The sequence below is a fragment of the Diorhabda sublineata genome, chromosome 3, assembly GCF_026230105.1.
Source record: "Diorhabda sublineata isolate icDioSubl1.1 chromosome 3, icDioSubl1.1, whole genome shotgun sequence".
In the NCBI taxonomy this organism is placed as follows: Eukaryota; Metazoa; Arthropoda; class Insecta; order Coleoptera; family Chrysomelidae; genus Diorhabda; species Diorhabda sublineata.
In genome coordinates, this window is record NC_079476.1 from 9,951,801 (window position 1) to 9,976,921 (window position 25,121).

General features: G+C 31.9%; 1 protein-coding gene across 3 annotated transcripts in view; it reads left to right on the forward strand.

The window, feature by feature from the left end:
- Nucleotides 1–25,121, forward strand: part of LOC130441295 (calcium/calmodulin-dependent protein kinase kinase 1) — a 539,168-nt gene that overhangs the window by 92,546 nt on the left and 421,501 nt on the right. The window lies entirely within an intron of this gene.

Sequence of the window (25,121 nt, forward strand, 5' to 3'; positions counted from 1 at the left end):
TGTCTTCTCCTATGGGGTAGGATTGTCTGTATTTGGAAAATGAATATATTACTCTTAGGAACTTCTGTCCATTAGCTTCAAATATATCAATATTACACCAAAAAGAAATACATTATTTTCCATAACCATTTCTCAACAGTTTCTTAGTGCTAATCTTTCTAAAACTGCCAAATGGTTGCCTTGTTTTTCCTCAAAATAAACATTTAAGTATAATACAACATCCTCCAATAAATATTTCCATGCTGTAAGTGAAATTTTGATGTTAGGTGAAAGAAAAAAGTCGCTGCCAGACCTCATGACTACGGTGGTTGGTCAACCAATTCAGAGAGCAATTCGTGAATTTTAAACATGGCGATTACCGTCTGAGGTGCGTTGTTCTGATGGAAATAACTTTCTTAAATTGCGGTCCCTTTTTTGCAATTACCAATTTACCTTATCAAGCAGTGATGCATAATACTCTTTTCACCTTATCTGGTTGAAGGTAGTCCAATAACTATTACAAAAAATGATTGGCATCACTTTTCCGGCCAATAAAGCATTACAACCTACAGAAGTTCAAAATCAACATCTACAGGAAGGTGTAAAAGCTTTTGCTTTTTACATAAAAAACAACTCAAGTTATTCAGAGCTCAGAGTCCTTTGACCGTCCTAATGCAAACTCTAAGTAATCTTTTTCTCTTTTCTTCTGTCTCTACCTCATGGGAATGATGTTTACAATTCAACTGTAAAGCAGATCAACGTATATAGGTGATAAATTTGCTCCAACTTTTAATAATCTTGGCATGTCTTCTTCAGATTTTGCCATTCTAGATGGAAATTGTAGTGATTTGTTATGTTATAAGATTAGGCTGTTTGTTATTGAATTATATTCTTCCAAATGTCTGTTGGTCTTAATTGTGTAAGCTCTGAATATTTTTACAATTATGGAAATGCTAAATACAACGAATATTGGTAATATTAGTCGTTCTTACTCATTAGCTGTTCTAAAATAATCGTATTTATTCAATGGGATCAGATCACCAGATTTTATTCACACGCAGTTGTTCTCGTTAAATTATGGTTGATAATATTCTTAAAAAACTTCAAACTTTCCGTATAATTAATTTCACGTAACATTCAGCTCAAAATTACACGCAAAAATTCACTCAAAGCTAGTTTTACTATATCTGATCTTTGGCACGAACATAGTTTCTATATTGGCGTGCTCAATTTTTGTTAGGAAAAAGATTAGATTATGCGTGCTATATGCGCATATTTTCATTGGAAGTTGCTGGAATTATTGTATAGACCCTTTTTTCATGACAATTATTCACCCTAATTTACTCTGCAAATATTATTGGTTGGCAACATAAAAATTTATGTTTTGTAGTAGAAAATAATTTTTTTTAACAAAGAACAGTTTTCAATCATTTATATATTTCCCATTTTGCTCAACGACCTTTTGCCATCTTTCTTTCAGCTTCATGATTCCGCGTTCATAAACCTTATAGACCTTATTAGCAAAAAACTGAACAAGGTGTGATTGAAGGTCATCGTTATTTATGAAAGTTTGACTATTCATAGAATTTTGCAAACTTTGAAATTCAACATGTTCGCTCCATAAGTACAGCACTAACATAAGTTATTCAAGGCTCTCTATCAGTAAAAAGCGAAAGTACTTAGTTGCCATTCTTATAATTGGGAACATTTTTCACGATAGAAACTTATTAAACAGAGTGGATTGTGAAGAAGTATTTTTTATTATTATCCTAAGAAACATCTTTTGCTTAACAATTCTAGTACACCATACTATTAACCAATATATCGAGTGTTATATTTTGGTTAGTTATAAGCCGACCAAGTTATCATCTTGAAAATAAATTCCCATAATTGCCAAATTGCATATTAGTGAGAGCATATTTTGGAATGTAATATAATTTATTCGGAGGGTCTTGACAGTATTTTTATTTTCCACCAACGTTTTTCAAAATGGAGCATATCTGCTTCTGATGAAGAAACGTAATGAAAATGACGATTGACGTAGATCCTAAAATAGCTTTGGGTTTCCACGTCACTACCGATGAAATTCTGAAGCAACTACTTCGCAAAGCCATTTAGAAATTTCTCAAGTTATACAGATTGAAAAACATACATTAGTTATAGGACAGTAGCAAAAGTTATTATTATATTCGAGCCAAGTTATATTCCACCGAATAATCTATTCTTAAAAACATTAAAACATGCTATAGTTCGAAAAAAATGTGATTCCTTGCCATTAATTTAGCGTAAATTAAGTGTGCTTAGGCACTTTTCGAATAAAGGTGAATTAATTATACAGTAACTAAACACTAATACTCAACACTTACACGATAAATTATTTACTAACACTGAAAATCTATTTATTTATTTAAATACACTTTTCACTTCGCTTCTCAATGTCCTGATGTATTTATTCACTTACTACGGCTGCTAAATTTCCTCTTATATATTAATATCAGATTTTAGATTTTTCGGATTCTTTCGAGCTCTAGAATGCCGAAGAGAAATATAATATAAATAGGGTGCAAAAATAGGTGAAGAGACCTTCCAAAAAAGTACCCAGTACATCCATCAAACTTTAGCTTCGATAACATGGAAAGTACTGATTTCATGCTCTATATCATAGAGCGAGTGCGTAACACATTTTTAGGTGATACCCAAGATACCCACAAGCAACAGTGTTATTCAATAAACAGATGTAAAAAGATGTTTGGTAAGGTTGGGACATAAGGTATACAGCTTCTTTGGGCTTCAGTTAATGATTTCGAAATAAAGTGTTAAAAAAGTTACAAATCTCCGTAGAAAACTCGATATAGCAACTGTCAACCACATCATAGACTATTCTCAAGAGCTATAATTTACTCCATTGAGGTAATTTACCTTTTGGGCTTCTGAACAATATATTACGGAGACCTTTGGATTAAACCGTTTGAATTAGTAACTTTTTTAGTTCAAAGTAGAGTTTTATGTGCATCTTATGGAATGAAAAACGTTAAAAGTAGCATTTCTAAATTAATAAATACCCAAGTATACCAAGCAGCTACGTTATTGTACACAAAAACTTTCGAATTCAAGCGGCAATAACAGAATGATTGCTATTATCTGTATCTACGAGAAATGGGTACAATTTATTGGTATTTTGTTATTTGTTTTCTAATGAGACTATTCAAGCTTCATTCAAATATAGAATGAATGATAAAAATAGTAATGTTTTTATGAAAAAGAAGAATGTAAATATCGAATATTAACAGAGTAATTCCAATAGTGATTTCAAACATTTCGAATGGCTAATTCAATACAGATGGAAGCTCAAACCAGGGAAAAATTTTTGTCAGAAAAGGAAATACTAAGTTGTAAAAGTATGATGTATGATGTACGCCCACTATGGATTGAACATTTATTAGGGCAAAAATATTTTAAATCTTGCGCAAAAAATGCATAAGCTTAATTTTACCCTCAAATTTTCTAAACATAATAATTATTATTATAATTTTTTCATATTATTATCTCATTTAAAATTAAATTTTGGAAATTTCTCCGCATCCCTACTACTTTCTCGTGCCCGCGTCTGTGTACCTTCCCATCAGTTAGTTCTATAGCGACAGCTAAAGTGCATACTGTGTTGTGTTCAATTTAAGGAAATTATTCACGTGGAAACTTCGCTGCCAGTCAAAAATACCGGTGATCTGTATTTAGGTAATAAATTAAAATTGTTATACTTATTTGTTTTTAATGATTGCGCTTTTAGATTGGGTATGGATTGCAACCCTGGGCCCTCCAAAAAAGTTATGGGAAAAATAGGTTTAAATGGTCTCGATTCCTGCAGTTCCTAAAAATACGCGTACCTTGCAACACAACATTGTCCTCAAATGCCCAAGTCTTAAAAATATATATGAGCATAGTGCCAATCCGGAGCAAGTATGGAGTCTTCTATTTAATGAACGGATTTTAAATGCAATCCATGATTGATGAAAATAAAACAAATAAACAGTGCCGACATTCGTGAGTTGGATCTTGTTGAACTAAAAGCTTTCTTGGGCCTCTCGATTTTTACATCAATTTTCAAATCCAATCATCAGGATATCAGATGGATTTTCGCTACAGATGGCTCCAGGAGGGATATATTTCGTTGCGTAATGAATTCGAATCGGTTTGAAATTATTCTTTCTTGTCTGAGGTTTGACGATGCTGAAAGTAGGGAGGAACGAAAAAGGCAAGACACCCTAGCTGCTATTTCAGAAATATTTGATACTTTCATATCAAACTGTCAGGAGTTTTACACCATCGGAAGTTGTGCATGTATAGATGAAATGCTCGTTTCATTTCGAGGAAGATGTAGATTCAAAATGTATATGCCTGCGAAATCTTGCAAGTATGGCATAAAAGTAATGGCCTTAACAGATGCAACAACTGGATACCTTCTCAAGGCTTACGTGTATTCTGGAAAGGATTCTGATGGTCATTTCTTGAGCAACGATGAAAGGGTATTTTCTAAATCGACTCAGGCTGTGTTAAAACTATCCAAACCAATTTATAATACTAACAGAAACGTTACCGCCGACAACTGGTTTTCTTCGTTGGAGGTGGTTAATTACCTAAAGACTAAAAAGTTAACTTATATAGGAACGCTAAAAAAATAAAGGTGAAAATCCTTGCTTCATTTTTACCAAATAAGCAGAGAGGTATTGGTTCCAGTCTCTAAGGGTTCACCGGTGATACAACTCTTTTATCCTACGTTCCGAAGAAAAACAAGGCAGTATTACTTATCTATTCCATGCACCATAATAAAAATACCGATGAAAAAAGTGGTAAACCAGAGATAATAGATTATTATAATACAACGAAAGGAGGCGTCGACAGTTTAGACAAAAAATGCAGTGTATACTCTACGGGTCATAGAACTTGCCGATGGCCCATGGCTATTTTTTTTAAACTTCTAGATATATCATGCGTAAATTCACAGAATTTGCAGTGTATAATGTTAGAATGTGTGCCTAGTGTTAATATCATTTTTCTACTACCGTCAGTACAATACGTACTTTAAACCCACTTTGGAGTGTATAAAACTTTACTAGTGCATAAATAAACATACTTTAAGCAATAGTGCGTAAAAAATGTATTATTAAGGTATCCGTAGTTCCAGTTGCGCTAATGCAATGTTGTTTATTAATTTCTATTTCTAGGTGAAATTTACATATGCCGAGGAGAACAGTTTACAAATTTAATTGTACAAATCCGTCTGTTGTTTTGTTAATTTGATTAAAATATTCAAAATATTAATGAATATATAATATATTTTATAAGGAAAATTACTATCAAATCTGAATTTTGATAAAAATTTCGCTACTAGAAAAATATGAAATTCGTGCGTAAAGACCTTTTTTCGAAACTTGTTGCTGTGGCATGTGACAATATTCATGTTTTCGAAAAAAGGCTACTCTTCCCACTCGTTATATAAATATGTATTCTTAGGCGTCTATGTTTTCTAGACTCAATCTTTGACATAACAACAACAAATTTGTTTTCAGGGAGACCTACAGTATACCAATAAAATTCTTGCAGAATAGACAAACCCGTTTGTTGGATGACTTTCGTCACGATATGAGAGCAAAGTTTATCAATGATTGCATTATTATTGATTCTCATTAAATGTAAGGAAATTCCAAATAATTGAGAATGTTTGCCATGTATTCATACTTGAACAGTATTAGCAGCAGTGGAAAAATGAAAGCTTTTCACCACAATTTTGAAAATATGAACTGGAAAGACAAACGCAGAAACAAGGATGCTGGTAATTTTCTATTCGCGCTTTTCCTAGTCCTAATTAGCCAATACCCGAACAAACCTGACGATAAACTTGAAGACATGAATTTAGCATTGAAAAAGAGAGATTTACCTTAAGCCTTTCTAAAACTAAACTGAAGGTCGTAGTAAATCTAACGATTTCTATAGATAGCATAAAATAAGAACGTCAACACTATGCAATTAAGAAAAGAAAATCAGATTTTCAAACTACAAAGAAAAACGAGTTTGCTCTGACACTGAAAAGACAGAAAATATTCTCAGACAAAAATAATTGAATTGAGACTTTTTGTTCATCATTTCTCATTCAATACACGAGGCATCCTACAGCGAAAACGTCTAATAGAAATATTTTGTTCCAAACGAGAAAGAAAAAATGAATTATTAAAATATTCTTTGAAATTGTTAGTAACATCAAAATTCAGTAAAGTGTATTCGGTATACATTATATATATATATATATATATATATATATATATATATATATATATATATATATATATATATATATATATATATAATTTTACTATTGAATGATTTTTTGGTGAATTTTATCCCGCCTGAGAACATTTTCTAAACCATTGATATTAATTTCCATGTCAACAAATACTCAAGTACTGCAATACTTATAGAAGAAATCTTATATTTATGAAAATTTGTAGAAAGTATACTTAATTATTTATTGATCGATTTCCATATAATAAATTTTATCCACGACTGTTGTATAATCTATTCATTATAGGACCGCTTGGGTAACATTTATAATACCCATTAATCACGGCACTTTTTAGACAAAAAAATTGAATGTATGGAGTTTGAAAAAACTATCAAGCCCGCTTTTAAAGCAAATCAAACTAATAAGTTAAACATAATTTTCTAAATAAGCTAGTAATGAATGAAAAATGAAAAATACTAGTATTATTGTTAAAAAAACGTGGGGGCGCATTGTTCCATATTTCCCGTACAACCAAGCTCACAAACAAATCCACATACTGGGTAAAATAAGCCAGGATCTCAAGTTTGCAGGCACGGAAAACTAACACTGGGCTAACAGCAACATTAAATGTGTTTGTCGTATATCTGTTTTTAACGCACCATGATTTTTAAAACAATTTATTAATTGAAGTACATTTTGAAACTATATAAATTTGAATCAAACATATAACATTATTATTATTAATATTTTTTGTCAAATAACGTTTAAAAACAAACTAAAAAGGATGTATATTTATTATTATGTAGATATACAATTATTATAATTTTCGATAACTATGTACTATGTTCAAATGAAATATAATAGAGTTTCCTATGATATAACAAAATTTCCCAACAAAAAAACTTCACTCGGTGATTTATATCACTCGCTAGGGCTCGCGGCAGTAAACTTCACCTCGTGAGTAATAACCTACATTATACACTCGTGAATAATACACTATTTTTCCATTTCCTTGTCGACCAGGTGGTCTCTTCTCTTAGCAGGATGAGCTTAGGATCGTTTCTATTAATAAGGTATTAAACTTGAGTTACTAAAGTAGTCTGTTACGTAGACTAAAAACGAAATAAAAGTTTTGAACGTAACAAATAATCTAGATTTCATAACTGATATCTGTATGCAATATTATTAAAAAGAATAAGTAGGATCCTTATAAAGCAACTCTATTACAAGAATAATTACTTGAAAGTGATCATGATCGCAGAATGGAATTATATGAAACCATAATCCAGTAGGTAAATAGTAGTAGTGTATTTAGCAATGAAGATACGTTTGTGTTGAATGATACATTAAATCGCCCACAATTGCAGATATTGGAGTGATACAAATAACAGAAAAGCCTTTCGCAGTTTATGTTTGAACAGATGTTAATAGCACCACTGTAATGGGATCATTAGACTATTTTTGCTGGGATGTCCGAAACACACTGTGTTCAAGACAAAGCCTTTTAATGGAGAAATTCACAAAAAAAAACTTCTAACAGTACAAAATCAGCGATTTTTTTATTTTATACCAGCTACTTATAATAAGCTATATCTATTTATTAGCTTCTAATTATAGGTTTTAAGCAGCCGTTAAAGTAGGCTTATTGAAGATTTATTTTTAGAAATATTACAAAATAAAACGAGATAACAAAAACTTTATTTTATTGTACATATCAGAGACTGCTGAACTTAATTTCATTGAAGTGATTTATTTAAAATTGGCGGCTGTGCGTCGTTTTTGAATCTTGTTTTTTTCAGAATCTTCCGCTGTCCCTGTAATTTTTTTAATCATTATGAGCCAACTATTTTTATTATCTGTAATAACATATAGGAGTATGTAGAATTTTGCTGATTTTTAACCAAATGGTGCACTTGGAGAGTGGAAAGTGAAAAATCATCAGATAATTGTTAATAACAAGGGTTCTCAATATTTTTTGCTCCCCGCCCCCCTTAGAATCCTGAATTTTTCTCACGTAGTAAATCACTACAAGGAGTAATCAAACAAGATTTTATGAGTGACTCACCGACTCACTGATGGTATGAGACTTTTCATCTTTTGCCTTTAACAAGACAATTTTGTAAGAATCCTCAACAGCTTTCTCATTATCCAATCGAAAACTTCCAGTCACATCAAGTTTCATGCTCTTAAGACTGTCTTCTTTCATTGTAAAAAAATCAACCGCCTTGTCTTTCACAGCGGAATGATTCGTAGACAAATGTCTCTCCAAACGACCATGTCGTATTGCATCGTTGCTCAGAACGCTATGACAGATAACACACTGCGGTAATTGAGTTCAACTATTCTCAATAAAGGAAAAGCCACATTTAATATAATCATCAGAATAGTGTCTTTTCTCTAGTGCGTTTTTAGCCATTTTCACTCTATTATAACTCAAATAAACTAAGTACTAACTATGAACGACCTTATAACTAACTACTACTACTACTACTACTACGACGACGAACTACAACTATTACTAAGAACTAATATTCATAACAAACTACTTCTACTTTGAACAAGCCACAAGCACAGCAACAACGAAAATTAAGCAAAGGTGTCAGCAGAACAAACAACAAACGGATAAAATATAACGCAGTCGCAAAGACACTGACTATCCACTAACACGAACACGAATGCAGGGGTGGGATAAGCCAGCCAAGGTGAAAGGACGGAGCGCGACCAGTGACCGCCCGGCTGGCCAAAAAATTCACTCACTCCCCACCTGACAGTCCAAAGCTATTTTGCCGCTGGTAAACAACTTAATTGCGGCATTCTAATTTTAATTGAGGAATTTTTTGCTTTATTTTTTATTTTTATTTATCATTTTTCTATGAAAGCTCACGAGCCCCCTGAAATACTTTCACGCCCCCAACTGGTTAATAACAAATTAACTATACAATATGTACTTGCAAACATAATGTGTGTCACAAGATATATACAAAATTTGGAGTAAATTGGTTAAAGCTATAAGTCCACCCAACCTAAAAAACGTAGTATTCAGATAATCGCCTTCAAAATTTTGAGTAGTAGAAAATCATGAATAATTTTGCAATATCCTTAATATGCGTTGACAAAAACCGAGTATTTAGAAATTTTTCCCGGCCATTATCTTCTGGGATATAATTTTTTTGGACAATTTGAAATAAAAAATAATCGATTTTTGAAAATTCCAGGGTGGCCTAATATCTTAACCAAATGATTCTTCCTGTTAACTGTTTTTGTAACAAAAATTACCCAGTAAATTATTGGAATAACTACATTGGTGATTTAATAAAATATGAAAAACGTCTAAAACATTTTCATAAGATTTCTCATAAATTCCAACTCCTGCTAATAAAGTCTTTTTTGTTATTATTTTTGCGGCCTTTGTGTTGCACCATCCAGCCTACTCTTTGATCACATTCAACAAAGTCAAAGATTACAACCTTTTTTTCATAAAAAATACCAAAAAAAACAAGTACACCGTCATCTCGGGAGCTTTTAAGTAATTAACCAACACCGTAATATTACTAGTACATTCAGCTAATTGTTAATAATTTTATGGTTTTTACCAAAACAGAAAAAACCTAATATCGATTTTCATGGGTAAAATATCGATTCACTGAATCGGTTCATTAGAACATATCGATTTAAAAAATCAATGTATTTGGTCCGAGGAATCGATTATTTGATTAATCGATCTTACATCATTATCATTTTCTCTTTGGTTTGTATCAAGAATTTCAAAAACTATTTGTCGTGTTATATTTTTGATTTCACTGGAAATTGAAGTGATTGTGTTGTTCATTTGGAATTTTTATATAAAATTTATATTTTGTGAGAAAGCATAAATCTAGAATCTTTTATGTCAGCCATAATAATGAATCAATTCTTTGGGTCGTGTGAGGTCATTTGTAATTTCAATCTTATCAAGAGTTTTGTATAGGATCACATATTTTAAACGGTACCGGCTCTTATATCAAAGCTTCCACAGTCTTTCTAGAATTTGGAATCTACTTCATTTTTATATAAAAAAACTGTTAATTTGAACTTCTAAATCAAACTTCAAAATTTTACGAAAAGGTGGAGCTATAAGAAACAAAGAAGATTTATAATTTCATAAAAAAATGGAGATACTAATTTCCAAGAGGTATTAATAACAACTAACTACAATTTCTTCTTCGACAGAGTATTGCGATTTCAGTAATCATTCGTTTTCCATCCATTTTTTCCTTTTTTTTTTCGATCCTTTCCTACTTCATCCATCTGCTGTAAAGTTTTATTTTGTCTTCCCCTTTTCTGTATCCAAGCTTCCTGGGTCTTCCTTTCCGTCTTTTCTTATATTTTATTGCTTCTGTCTTTTCTTATTAGACTTAGAGGTTTTCCTCTCTTTATGCTACTGTACTGTTATCATATTATTGTTGTGAATTCCCATTCTGCTAACACCTTGTTCTATAATATATATAACATTATAATATTTATATTGGAGTAAAATAAAATAAATTGTAAGTATCCTGCGGACGAATTACACAGTGGGATATTTAGCGGAGAACTTGGAGCGTCAAAATTATACAAACATAAATAATAACATAAATAAAAATGATTATAAAAGGATATTCATAATAATTTAATTAGTATAAGGCATATTAGAATGTGAAATGGTTTTTTATATAAAAAATAAATGAATGTATATTAAATATTAAAATTTAAAATAAAATGTTCGTTTGTTTAGGCATTTTACATTATTGATCTGCGTCAAATATTCTCTCCCACTTCAGTTATTTTAATGGTAGGTAAAGTATTAAGATAAATATTTCCGTTGTATTGTAAACATACTACACAATATAAACATCCTACATCCTACATCCACATGCTCCACTCCCTTTTTTGCAATTACAAAATAACATTGGCAGTAGTTTATTCGGTGGTAGTAATTGGTTTATCGTTATAGGGATAAAAATGTTATTGAGATACTCCAATCTCCATTATTTATAACTGGGTTTGCAGGTACACTATTTTCAGGTGTTCAAATGCGGTTATAGGTGGTAACAAAGTAACATATGTATTTTTGGTTGTAGCTTTAATGAAAAATGGTATCGCAATGTATTCAATTGAAATATATTATTGAAGTCTTTTTTGACGTTCGAATATTTTTTCTGATTCATGTAAATCATGACGTTTCTCAAAATTTTTGGCAAACTCATTTTTTCCTGTATTGAAAAATGCGGAAGTATTGTCACAACCCGTTAAAGAATGTAAAAAAGTGTTCTTTACATTGTGGTGAAGATTTCTCTAAACTTTTCGAAGAAAATATTTCTTGCTCGACCTTGCCTCGGAATGGTTTTAGAAAATATATTTCTTGATCCTCATCCACTAATGCCGTTAATGTAACCAAGATGTCAATATATTCTGGAACTATAACATTTTTTATTTCTAAGTTGATTGCTGTATCAACAATCAATTTATCTTCATTACTATTTTATTTTTGGAGTTTCATGAAACTAAGTCTTAACTTCTTTGATCGCGACTTCAACAGTGTAATCTCTTAGAAAAAGGCGTAAAAATTTCTCCTTACAGGACCAGACACTCGAACCTGAAATTACTTACCTCGAAAGATAAAAGCCTAGTGCTCTGCCCTAATGCCAATTCATTAATGACAGAGACTGAAGACGATAATTTGTTTATCGAAATGCGCGTCAGACAGTGTAATTATGAGTTTTGGTGTAAACAGTGTATTCTGTATCTTTAGCTCTGTCATCAATTAAAGACTGAAGACGATAACTGGGTTATCGAAACGCGCGTCAGACAGTATAATTGTTAGTATTGGTGTAGTAGTGGTGTAAACAGTGTATTCAGTATGAATATCCCCAACGGTTCCAGAAATTCCAACTTAGAACTAAAGATGCTATGGGTCCCAGATCAATGAAAACTTTTTATAGATTCGTCGAAAACAAGCTTAAAAATTGTCCTAATGGTAAATGGGAGTGACTCACTTCCAAATCATGTTACATACTCTGTTGACATGAAAGTATTAGCCCAATCTTTGATAAAATTATTTATCATGATTATAAATGGAAACTTCGCACTGATTTGAAAGTTGTTGCTCTAGTCACGGGCCTGCAATCAAAATTCACAAAAAATTGCTACTTCGTTTTTGAATGAAACAGCCTAGCCCATTACAAACATCATACCATACGGAACTGGCATTTGCGGGAAATGTTACACATGTAAAATATTGTTGTCTGCTAATTTAATTCTCAACATTTCTATCAAGCGAATTTTATTTGACAAAAATTTATTTGTAGCGATATTCATACGCCTATCATCATTGAATTCAATATCTGCACATTTAATTTTCAATGCGCGCCGATTTCTTTCATCTGATTTAATAGAATCTATCTTATATCCGTCGAATACCACGTATTAATGTGAAAATTATTTTTTAAATAACTCACATAATACATATCATTTTAAAGGCAAGTAATAACATGCATCCATCAATAACATAATGAACATTTTCTAAATTTTTTAAATTATTTGAAATTGTCGGGAAAGTGGATTTTTTGTCTTTCGCAGTTCGCCATCTTAAAACAGAACAAGCGAATATGGTGCGAGTTCGTGATTCATATAATTTTCAAGCTCCTCATCGGTTTTTTTTTTCAGAACACAAAAGCGTTGAAACAGCAGAAATCAATCACAGGAATCACATAGTCATAAATTTTAATTTTGTTACTTATCGCATATTACGGATTTATTGTACCTTTATTTGATAATTTCAATTCGCCTATATTTTGTCCCTTTGTTTTTTTCATTACCCTCAAACCAGTAATTCCCGTAGCGATGGACATGATAGTATCTGTATCAGGAAAAGGACTGTGCAGTATTCATGTATGAAATTTGTCTTCGCCGATTTTTATTCAATTTTGCTTCTTTTGCTTTATCAGCTTCTTGCTGATAAAACTTGCTGAATAGCCACGAAAGGAGTTGCTTTGGATCATTCATAGAACCGAAAAACATGTAAAGAAAAACTGAAATCAGTTGACAAAGCTACACAACATTTTATACCTAGGACAATTTATAATTTATATAAGGCGAACAGGGCTGCGAAATTAGAAGTAATACATGAAAAGGTAGCAAATTATCCAGAATGCAATTATACCAGTTTAGAAACATGCGTCAAGTTTTGTCAACATGTGGTTTTAAACACAAAAAACTGAATAAATTGATGGCAATAACCGAATCGTCATGGATCGTTTAATGGCGACATTATTTGCGTAGAAGACTACCGAAGTTTTAATAGACACATAATTTATCTAGATGAGACATGGTTTCACACTCACGATGTGGTAAATTTCGGTTAGGTTGACAATAGTAAAAATTGCTGTTTGAATGGGGCCCATCTTCTAACGGGGAACGTATTATAATACTACCCGCTGGAAGCAAAGTCGGCTTCGTACTTAATACTTTATTAATATCTGATAAAAAAATATAAAACTATGCAACTGATTATCAAGAAGATATGACAGCAGAATTATTTGAAAAGTGGTTTAATGAACAGCTTTTACCTAACATTCCACAACAGTCAGTAATTGTTATGGACAACGCTTCCTACTACTCGCGGCAATTCATTAAGATACAAAATAGTAGTACTAACAAAGCTCAGATTTTAGTATTTGTTTCAAAAAAATATTCCTATTCCTGTCAGCAATCGTAAAAAGGCCCCACAAACAAAGAATTGCTTACTGTTATTAAAGGTCTAAAGGTAGAGAAAATTTATTACATTGACAAGCTGTGCAAAGTACAAGTTCATAGTCTTCTCAGACTACCTCCTCACTATTGCATATTTAATCCTATAGAGTTAATAAGAGCAAAGGTAAAATCAGAATTACGAAAATGTAATCAGCCTCCAGAACTGTGTTGAAAATGTTATCAAAGAAGAAGACGTGTAAGTGGTATGTATCACCATCTTTATAACCCATCATAATTGACTGATATGATTATTTATAAAGATACTTTGGAATTGAAATGGTTTTATTTCTGTTTTATTTGCACAGAATTTATTTTCCTTCATGGTTTTTTCTTTGAAATTTCGTTTTCCAGAAGTAAAAATGAATGGAGTACAAAAAGGGCTTAGTTTACATCTGGTACCCAGCTTAAACCAAACGCCCTTTCAGGCAGGTACTTTCTACTCGTCTATTTACGTTTTATTATTTAATATGCAGTTGTAGCAAGTTAACGAGGTATAATAATGATTTTTTTCTTCAAACAAGTATTTATAAAAATAATAAATTTATATTATATAATTATATAAAGAGGTATCTACGCCTATGGTAGATCAAACAAAATTGTCGGCAAAGGTTTCGAACCGGTTTTTATAATCTGTAATTGATATTGGAATAACTATAAATACTTAGCTTTATAAGAACGGATCCACCCAAAGGTAGGAGTGTATAAGTACTGATTTGGAGTGCAGCTGCATGTATGTATATCAGCTACAGATTCCCGAGTGCATGTAAACTTGTTTATTTATCTGCTGCCTAAACTCAAGTAAGCTAATTCCATGACACATCCAATTCCAATCACAAGAGGGAACAAGCATAGATATCTTATCCTAAAAGTGATATACAAATATACAACTATAAATATGAAGAAATTCACAAATATATCAATATTATATTATACTTACACTGACAGCAGCAACCAACTAGTAGCACTTTGGATATATCAATTTGTAAAATAATTCATAGCTTCCTGATATTTTCACTATTTAGAAGTACCATATAAACGTAGTGCATAAAGTACATACCAGTTTATATTTACCCACCCCTACTCTACCGAATTTGAGAATTTCTTGAGCTAGCTGTAATATTAAAAAAAGGGCAATGACAAGGTGATGGGAAGTAATAATAGGAAAGTGATAATTTAAACAGAAAAACAAGAATGTGTTAATTTGAATTTGGTCTTTGCCGTATATGGAAAGCTTTTCTCATTTACGGAAAGCCATCTGCAAATATTGTTCATTTATTTTTATTTAAATGATCTCTAATCTAACAACGCTAACAATACGAATATTGTATTGAAATACCTCAATTTAATTTAATTTCCTACACCAATCTCACTAATTAACGCTGTTTGAATCCAAAATTGTATTTAAGGGCACTACTAAACATTAAATCACATTAGACTTTGATTACTGATTCATGAAGCACATCGAGTCGTCCATTCAAATTTCAACTAGCCTAATTCCTATTCAGACATTCATCTCTAAAAAGTCGATTCCTCTCTAAACTCACATGTATTGTTGATTTCAAAAAGGTTCTAACTTTTATAATTATTCATGAATTTCTACAGTAGTATGTAAACCGTGAATTGGGGATAGTCTACGGCGAGATTGACAATTGAACGATCTTGGTTCGGAAACTACTGCCGCAATTGAAGAATCGTAACATATAACAGTATCTATAGTAGGGTGGAGCGTCTTGGGTTATTATCTTAACATTCTGGACGCAATTGACAATATTATTGCAGGCGTCTCTGATATTTTGTGAGTATTTAAATCATCATATTTAACAACAGGAGTGTTTACCTTGGATTACGGTAGGTATTCCCTACCTTATATTTTGTTTAATATTACGATTTGTCTTTCTACAATTCCATTATTTACAACAATCATGCTCTTCTGTACATCATTTATTTGTTTCTTGAGTGATAGTCATAAATAAGTTCCGGTTATAAAATCATTATACATGAAAAATAGTCAAAATCCACCGGATACAAGATATAATTTCGAAGCTTTTTACTGAATTAAATTCATTGTAATATGGACCGCGATTCTGCGAGTCATATAGGCAATTACATAAGTCAATATAATTAAGTTATAACAGTGCAGTTAATACACCTTATTTTCTTATAATGAAACTTGATCATAATTTTCTAACTTTATCAGCAAACATGTGTAGAAACATCCTGTTAACAAATATCTACTATTTCGACGACACTTCTATTCTAACGACAAATGCCTGGCACGATTCTTCATATGTCTTCAATTACTCATACAATCTATAACAGTTACATTAGGAATAAATGAATAAATATCTTAGTTTTCTCTACTATAAAATTAATAAAAACTTAAATATGTAAATATTTATATTAAAACATACATATATACAAATACATACATATATACAAATAAATAGAGTTCATATAATATCTTACAAAATAAATTAAAAACCAAATTGATTTTCTTCATATTTATAATATTGTTCCAAGGAACTCAACTCCTGATAAATTTTACTTTAATTTCTAACGGTATTTGTAACAAATTCTGTAGCCCCTATGAAAAAATTAAACAATTTCGAAAGAGTTTAACTTGAACCAAACCCTACATTGGTTGTTATATCACCTTCAGGGTGAGTTCCCAAAAATATGGAAGAAAGCGAGGCTACTTCTACTAGAGAAGCCCCAAAAATCATCAATTAATATAACATCCTACAGACATCTGTATTTTCTTGACTGGAATGCAATTCTTCAACATCTTGTAAGTTTTATCGACGGAAAATCAACTATCGATACGGTAAACCTGGTTATAGGTAAGGCAAAAAGACAATCATATTTAAAACTTTTGGTAGAAAGCTACCTTCATAATAGAGAGCTCTTGATGGAGTACCACAATAATCCATCTTAGGTTTAACCCCGTGAAACCTCTATTATCAGTAAATACTCAATTTGGAGATGCCACATAACGTTACATCATTGGAGCATCAGAAGAATTACTGATTACTCTGACATTGCAATTTTTCATTTTTCAAGCCATTCAATGAAAATTATCTCACGTATCCCAAAAAACCTACCTAACTACGATCTAACCTGTAGATGTAACGGTCTTTTCCTTCTTTGTAGCCAGTTCTCCCTCTTCAGTTCATTGTTTTGATCGTTCTTTTGTTTCGGGTGCGAAGTGATGCTACCCAATATTCCAGGCGTTTCAAATAAAAGTATAGTATCACATAACGATGACCTATTTCGATGTTTACAAATTCACTGAAAACGTTCACTATTGATGGCTGCCATACAGATATCAAATAACGTGACGTCTTCAAACTTGGAACAATTATGCTGTATATATTGTGTAGTTTCTAATATAGTGGTATTTGTCAAGCCATCTTTAAATCAGGCCAGGTACTTCTGGGACCATCCTCGTATAGTGAAACAGCTCTGGATACGTGTTTTAGTAATGGATATTCCAAAATAGTGAATTTATTTCACTAAATATACAACATACTCAGTTTTTCACCAATGGATGATGAGAAATAAGATGATTGAAAAAGATGATGAGATGAAAAAGAAAAAGACGATATGATTGGATACTACGTGAAAAACAATGAGATATTTCAGATTTTGTATGATACCCACCTAAGAGTAAGGTGGTAGAAACTGGATTGAGGAAGTAAAGGTTCGCTTTAAAAACGAAGCATTCCAAAAAAAGGATGCTACATGTATCTATATTGAGAAGAAGAAGAAGAGTTCGTTTATTCGTTTGTTTGAATGGGCTAATCCCAAGAACTACTGGTTCGTATTGAAAAATTATTTTTGTGTTGGATAGTCCATTTATCGATAAACGTCTTAGGCTACATAACATCACGCTGCGACCAATAAGAATGAAGCATTTAATTTTTGTGTCTATCGTACGTACGTACCTATCATTTTGATCGTAAATTTATTATTAATTTCCAGTGCAATAATAATTTATTCACAATTTATTATTAACTGAGAAGAGAGTTTTTACTCTGATGTAAATAAACATGTGTTGTGAGCTGTAGCTAACAACGGCCATTATCGTACCTGTACATATTGTACTTAAAATTTTTTGCGAATTGTTTTAAATCAAAACAAAAATGTGTACGTGTTTGATAAATATACGTGTTCTATTATTGTAAAAGGTGAGTCAAATAATAAGCAAACGAATTCAATATTAAGTCACAGTTTTGGATCAATAAGTATTTTAAGTTGATTTATTTATAGGTTATATGTACAGTCAGCAATGCCAGAAAGCCGTAAAGGGATCAATCAGGGGAATACTTCTTGGTTTTGGCAATTTAAAGTACGAATGGATGATTGATGATGATTCGTGTTTCGTAGCGAGTTTGATTTCGCAAGGATCTTCTTGGTGAATATCTTGTAGTTCGATGTTCTTGTAGAAGTACTTATACATCGAATAGAATTTGAGACAGGGTTTGCTAATAAAGACATTGTAACAACTTGTTTTTTAAATGTCGTTTAGGAATTATTGTTTTTATTCGATCTTACTTACCAATTGTTATTGGACATAAATGATAGTAATGGAAATCTTGGTTGAAAGTATAGTTATTCGTAATTGGTAAATGATTCAATTATTAGAAGTATAGCTATTAATTTTTATAAATTTTCCAAATGGCAATATATTTCATGAGTTTTTTCTTAATAGTAATTTACCTTTCTCTAAATTTCTTGGTAGTGTAATTAACTCGTTGATAAGCGGGTTAAGATCTTAATAATGTATTAAATTATTATCTAGATTTTTTAGGGTAATTTTATTTTGCGAGGATCCGAGAATTTCAAGTAATATGAAGGGAATTGAAAACAAGAAAATTAATTAGGAAAATCGTAGGAATTTTTTAAAAGCCGTTTAAAATTTTCCATGTGAATTTTTGGTTTTGAGTCGGTCGAAATTGTTTTGTTTTGTACTTTTACCTTTTTTATTGTTGTAGGTTTGTTAAATAAATTTGCTTTTTTTTATCTTTTGTGAGTTTTAACATATGTTTTTTGATTCTGTTGAAAACTCTCTGTATCATCAGAGTTTAAATGACCGTTAATTACGTCTATAAGTTTACTTCTTGTCATTAAGTACAGTGAATGGTTATAAGCCATGACTCCATAAGTCATTTTCAACTTGATTGCTGTTTGGAGGGATACTTGGGTATTAAACAATCCGTTGGTCTCGCTGTTGTTGGGGTTTGATTCAGTTTAATTGCTACGGAATTCCTTTCATATTTCCTTTGTTGGCAAAATTATTTATGTAAATTTGTATTTAGCTTTATGTCTCATCTAGGTTTCGTCTATCCCTCTGTGGTTTGTCTTACCTTCATGATAAGTTTGTATAATTTATTTACGTCGTACCAAAAATTTGTATTTATAATAATTATTGAAATTCATGAATTTATTCTTTGTTACATATTTCGATGAAATTGTTAGGCACTCATCTTCTTATCTAGCCAAATCTTGACTTTTCAAATAACATTGTTGAAAACATGTCATTGGTTATTCGTCTTTTCCTTGAAAATAAAAAAATTAGAGTCAAATTTTATTCATGGAATGAAATAATTTTGTTCAAATCAACTGATAGATAAAAAACTTCTGTTGAATTTTAAGGTTAGGTCACCCTAAATTCACCCTCCAGAATGGCTCGAAAGCCTTCCACTTACCATCACTTAATATCCTCAACAGTTTCTTACAGTGTAACAAGTTTGGCACTTGTTAGCTGTAAATAAATTCATTTTCTTAGAAATTTTGTGCTTTGAGTCCCTATAACACCTGAGGAACGCAACTTGGTATAGAGGTAATTTTCTCCCAATCGTCATCTTTTGGGCTCACCTGTACGCCTCTGCTCAGTGTCGGTTCTTATGCATTACACCGTGTATAATTCTAAGCTTCTCGACGAACTGACGCAAGTGTCTTCCGCTTAAGTGTCCCATGGGATGAGAGATCACCTTAAGTTAAGAGCGACCCATACGCAAAATAGTATTGAGCATGAAATGATTCTTCTTAAAATAAAATTAAGGTCATATACACGACTGACCTATAATTCATTCCATTTGAAGACAACTAATTATTCGAATTTTTTAAGGAAAAATTAGACTATTACGGTAGGCATGACTAGAAGAAAAATGGGGGGCACATCATTTTTCCCATGTTTTGAGACCTTCTGAATACGATTATGATGGTTTTTCGAATGTCTGTAGTTGTATATATATATTGTTGTCTATATATATATATATATATATATATATATATATATATATATATATATATCTGTTTAAACTACAATTCTTACTTTCAATTGCTATGGGTCCGATTTGGTTCAAAATTAGCATACATGGCTTTTTTGGCGGCGGATTGATGTTATTAGAGTTTGGTTGAAAACAAATTAATATTTCGAGAGGTCGCAGTGCAAAAAAGTGGTTTTTGATCTTTGCTCACCTCTGCAGGTCAAACGACTGAAAAATCGACTCAAAAGCGACTGAAAAATGAAATTTCACATGTAGGTTCAATTAGTTGCGAGATGATTTCCTGTCTAAGGTCGAAACTTTCCATCTCCACGCCTCTCCATTTTATGGTCATTTTTGTTATATTTTTTTATTTTATGGCCAGAAAAAGTTTAACTAGAGGGTTCGAACTTCGCAAGTTTTCTTCTTCAGTTCTTCTAGCACAAAACGCCCGTAATCATTTTGATTGTTGTAATTGTTGAACTGGACCGCCTCCTATTTAATGAATAATTCGAGTATGATCGTTGCTAGGGTGATTTTTTTTATTTCCCATTTTCGAAATTTCATTGTTATTATGACAGTTTTTTCTTTATTGTCAATTGGAATTGAACAAGAGGGTTCGAGACCACCGGGTCTATTGAAATTATGAATTTTCATTCGAGAGATAGAGTTAACTTGTGAAATGAAAAGTTATTGAGGAATAGCAAATTTTCCATATAAAGAAATAAGATTGAGAATTGATATCATTTCCAAGAAATTCATTTTATGGAAAGATTTGTTTGTGTATTAGTTAAATTCTTCATTCGACGAAAAATTCGACTTTCGTGATGGAGCTCTGCTGCTCACGGCTTCATTGTTATTCTTAATTAATTAAATTTTCGGTATAAACCTCAACGCTACTCCTGTACTTTAATTAAAGAAATTTATTTGAGTACAAAAACTTATTCTGTTATTCTAATATCTAATAACTCACTTAAAATGTTATACCCATTGGCCAGAGATTGATTATTTGTTATTTTCATGCAGTAATAAACTCGACGGCAACTTTCTGAAATCTGATTCTGGACACGCTTATGAAATTCATGTATTTTCCAAGGAAACATGTTGCATGATAATTATATGTTATAGTTGACTTATTTCACTTTTGATAAAGCAGATAATTTTAATAAATATGCTGTTTTTCCATAGAAAATATTTTTGACGTCTTGACGTTACCTTTATACAAAATATTATTTTTAGAGCACGTCCGCTATTCTCAAACCATGTCAATACAAACTTCCACATTTTTACATAAATAGCTTAAATTAATAATCGCTTCCGTCTTGACGTTTAATTACATTCTGTTTATAGCAAATATTATCAACATTATTAGTTTTTACTGTAATGAACAGGAGAATCCGTAATAGACACTAACACAAATATTTGACAGAGCTAGGATACAGCCGTACATTACTGAGGACTAAGACTGATTCTATGTCACATTATTCATGATTCGAAATTGCATTTATGTGGCCACTGGCCGTTTTGAAGAGGCCATAGCGCATTGTGGATCTTTCAGAACATAATCCAGTCAAATGGTAGTTTTGATAAAAAAAATAGGGTAGAAGGTTTCCCCTCAGATTCTTATGTTTTTCGATGTACTGAATATGAAGTTTGCTGATATAAAAAATGACGACCTCACAGTGAAAATCGCGAAAAAAACAAAAGATCCGGACTTTTTTCACAACATTGCGTATAAGTTAAGAAGTATGCATACTACTGAATTTCTTAACTTTTTGACACTTGGGCAAAAACAACAAACAATACAATTAATTGCAACAAAACAAGCGAAACAAACAATTGCTACATTAAAATTACCAATGTTTACATTACAATTAATTCCAATTCTCAATTTACTTTTCTCCTTTATGCCTCGCTTTTTGCGAGTTTTAGCACTGATTCCCTCATTCCCAATGTTCTCACAGGGTACACGTGATTGTTTTTTGGAAGAGTCTTCTTCATTTGCTTTTGAACGTGGTTTGGTGGCACAAGTTCTCCACATAAGAAACAGTGAGCCTTGGTGCAATCTTGAGATTTCTTCTAGTAAGTCGTAATCATTCTTTCGTTCACGTACTATTTCCTACATTTACCGTAAACTTCAAATTCTGCGTTTCTTTAGAAAAAGACAACCTTGCCTTCCAGTTGTTTTTTATTTGCTTTAATGAACGAGTTCAGTCCCCCTTTTTCACAACAGTAGTCCGAGTCTGATCATCTAAAAGCTCCTCAGAAATTGCATATTCACGACGCGAAAACTTCGCCCCTCATATATTCACTACCTAAAGACCTAAGTTTAGCTATATAGAGATTAGCTTAATGAAAGGTATCAAGCGATTTTTTTATGGCTTAGAAACTTTCAGTTGTCACCAAGTGTTTTTCACGATTGAAAGAGAATTTTTTCCCTTCATGAAAAATGAATACTGATAAATTTGAAGTCAACAAAGTCAACGACAATTTACAAACGGTGTTTCAGAAAACCTTTCCGACTCTTTGAGATGGAGAAGTGGGCTTTGTTCTTTGAACGCCAATGACTCGTAGGCTGTTAACTTAATTGCAAGAAGAACAAACTCGTCTTTATCATATACTTTTTTTATATTTCTGTTGCTTTCATCTATTGTTTTCTCATTTTGAAAACAAAAAGTACAATTTGAAATAGATGAACGAGTTCGCCCTCGGATCAGCATCATCTATTGTATTAATTAAATTCTTGTTTTTGTTTAGGCGACAGGTTTATTCTTTGTTTGACGTAATGTGCAATTCCAATGATCCAAGGGATCTTTGCAACAGTATTTCTAAAAATCTAATAGTTTTTCCGTCTCGTGTATGTATTCATTAGATTGATTTGTCATTCATCTTTTAAGCAATATGTTATTTAATCACAAATTACAATGCATCAGATTCAGCATTGTAGAATTAGAATGATGAAAAGCTATGCAAAGTCTTTATTTATACACTAGTTATCATTTCCCAAAGTCTCGCTATAAGTTTCATTTCGCTCTTTTTCAGCGCACTCTAGTGACAGTACCCTGTACTCAAAAACTCAAAGTAGGTACTCAGTACATTTAAAAAAGAATTTGTTTACTTTACTTTGTAAATAATGAAAAACTCACTAGAATGAATATTTTAGTACTTTTTTGCGAATTTAACTGTGAACCTATAATTTTATTTGTAGACAAACGTCAGATTTGGATAAAGCACCCCGAAAAACATTAGAATCCGTCGAAAAACCTAACCCTCATTTTATTGAAACAGGCACTCCTGGGCACCAAATGACTGGGTTAACATCCACAACTCGACGAGGCGGTATGAAATAGCCACAACGCGTTCTAACCATTTAATATTATATGAATTTAAATTGAAGTAGAATATAACCTAACCTACGCCTGCCGTCGTTAAGCGGATTATCGTAAATTGGTTAGGCTGGGCTAAGTTAGGTTAGAAGCTAGTGACTAATATTTTATTTCAATTTTCATTCAAAAATTCCAAAATAACTACACCGGATTCGTGCAAATACTTATTAAAAGCTCAGAACGCGACGTTGTCTTCTACTTTGCGGGTAAATGTTCTCGTGGCTGTTTGATACTGCCACTGGCCCTTTTCGCTCGCCGATAGTAATCTTAGTTTAAGCAGGGGTAGTTCCGAAATTAAACGCCAATATACCACCATTATATATGGTATATCATCATTTGTATTTAAAAGTATCACTTGTATGCCTACAGGTGTTCCCATTATCATCAAGACGGTATAAAAGTTCTTAGCAACCGTTGTTCATTTTCTCCCAACTAATTGCTGCAACAGCTACCTTAATTCTGTTTTTAATTTGAAAGGTCGGCTGGTCATGGAGGTATATATACATACGATCCTCTATGACCTACCAAAGATAGAAGTTATACGGTGTCAGATCGGGGGATAGTTGAGGTCGTGAAAGATTCATTAGACTCATTGCAGTTACTCTAGCTGTGAGTCTCGTTGCACTTGCATCATCGCTTCATGGTATAACTGCGAGGGTGGTGAATATGGTACATAAACCATGGTGTGTAGGCTTTAGAATAGTAATAGGTACTCATAACGTTGCCCTCAGTGCAATTTCGTACGGCGTTGGACGAAATAAAAATATTAATGTCTCTTAAAATTATACTAAGAAAGTAACAAAGCAAGTTTTTGGTTCCATCAACGGTAGATCGTACTTACTAATAAAATATTTCTTCGTGGATTGTTATACATAGCAGTGTAGTTTACTTGACGTATTTAACTATAGTGCGCAGGCGGTAGTAGCTGGTATGTACAAGTGGATATGCTCACCACGCACCAATAGATGGTAGCCTATTCTTAATATTGTGATCTGACATGTCGGACCACAATTTGTAGACAATGGCAAATATATATTTAGGATGTCAAAGTTGTATTAGGCTTTGGAGATTTTAGGTGTCTTTAGAAAACTTATAAGAATGATGAAAATGACTTTAAATAGAACTGAAATCAATGTATTGTATTTTAATTTAATTCGTTTATCACTATCACTTAACTAACATAAATAATTTATTTAAATCCTTTGATTACTTTCTATTTCGGTCTGTTCACTACGACCATTTATTATAAACTGAACTAAACTGCGCTACAGAAACTACTTAAATATATATATATATATATATATATATATATCCCAAAAGAATCCTAAAAACTTCTAGAAAATAATGAAACAGAAGTTAATAAATAGACCTTCCTAGAAATTACTCATAAGAAGCAATATAAATAACCCCCCTACTAAAATAAGAAGTTATATGAAAATC